Here is a 1,095-nt window from a genome sequence, read left to right as displayed (position 1 = left end):
GAACTGAGGAAGATAACATCACCCTGTTCTTCCTCGTCTTTGGGAAGAACACGGCCGTTATTCTTGCCGCGTTTTTGTGAGTCGTTCGCTTTTTTGTTGGGGTTATTGTTGGTTATAATGTGTCTATGCATATATATATATATAAATATATATATATATATATATATATATATATATATATATATATATATATATATATATTGTGTGTGTGGTGTGTGTGTGTGTGTGTGTGTGTGTGTGTGTGTGTGTGTGTGTGTGTGTGTGTGTGGTGTGTGCGTGCGTGCGTGCGTGGTGTGTGTGTAGGAGAGAGAGAGAGAGAGAGAGAGAGAGAGAGAGAGAGAGAGAGAGAGAGAGAACGAGAGATCGAAAGAATATCTATAGAAATCGAGAGAGAGAGAGAGGAGAGAGGAGAGAGAGAGAGAGAGAGAGAGAGAGAGAGAGAGAGAGAGAGAGAGAGAGAGAGATCGAAATATATAGAGAAAGAGAGAGAGAGAGAGAGAGAGAGAGAACGAGAGATCGAAAGATATCTAGAGAAATCGAGAGAGAGAGAGAGAAAGTAAGAGAAAGGAAGCGAGGATCTCCTACTCTCATTATCAAAATTTAACGAAGACGATTCGGAACAGCTGACCGAGGGGACTGCTTGCTCAAAATTAAACGTAAAACTTCGTAGTTCTGCAGAAAAAAACATTTGGGGTTTTCTAGTAAGGAATATCTTCAAATTAAATTGCTATGCCGAAATATAGCTTTATTCCTTATACAGAGAAAGTATTTCCTCGTTTAAGGAAGTTCAGAAGTTCATTCTACATCTTCAAAATCAAAATAATAAACATAAGCTATAAAATTCTTGAAAATTTACAAAAAAAAAAGAAAAGAAAAAAAAACGATACAGAAAAAAAAATCACAGACAGTAATCTTCCTTGTTTAACAACAAAGTTCTTTCCATTGATGAAAATTACTTGCAAGTCAAAACAGCCATCAACAGCTTTCGTTAATCACAAATTCTTCTTCGCATTTCACATCAGCTGATCACCTTACACCCAGTTGTTCATGATGTACAGCAGTTGCAAGGTTTGTGACCGCCTCAGCTGATCTATC

The 1,095-nt window shown here is 37.3% G+C and overlaps 1 protein-coding gene across 1 annotated transcript in view; it reads right to left on the bottom strand.

Moving 5' to 3' along the window:
- Window positions 1–730: 730 nt before the first annotated feature.
- The window catches only part of LOC119575314 (multiple inositol polyphosphate phosphatase 1-like), a 9,389-nt gene continuing 9,024 nt past the window's right edge, over window positions 731–1,095 (bottom strand). The window contains exon 12 of the mRNA XM_037922860.1: window positions 731–1,090. The gene's annotated coding sequence lies outside the window, so the exon portion shown is untranslated. The remainder of the gene's footprint in view (window positions 1,091–1,095) is intronic.

This window comes from Penaeus monodon, chromosome 7, assembly GCF_015228065.2.
Source record: "Penaeus monodon isolate SGIC_2016 chromosome 7, NSTDA_Pmon_1, whole genome shotgun sequence".
Taxonomy (NCBI): Eukaryota; Metazoa; Arthropoda; class Malacostraca; order Decapoda; family Penaeidae; genus Penaeus; species Penaeus monodon.
Note: the sequence above shows the minus strand (reverse complement) of the source record. Positions and strands in the feature narration are given on the sequence as shown.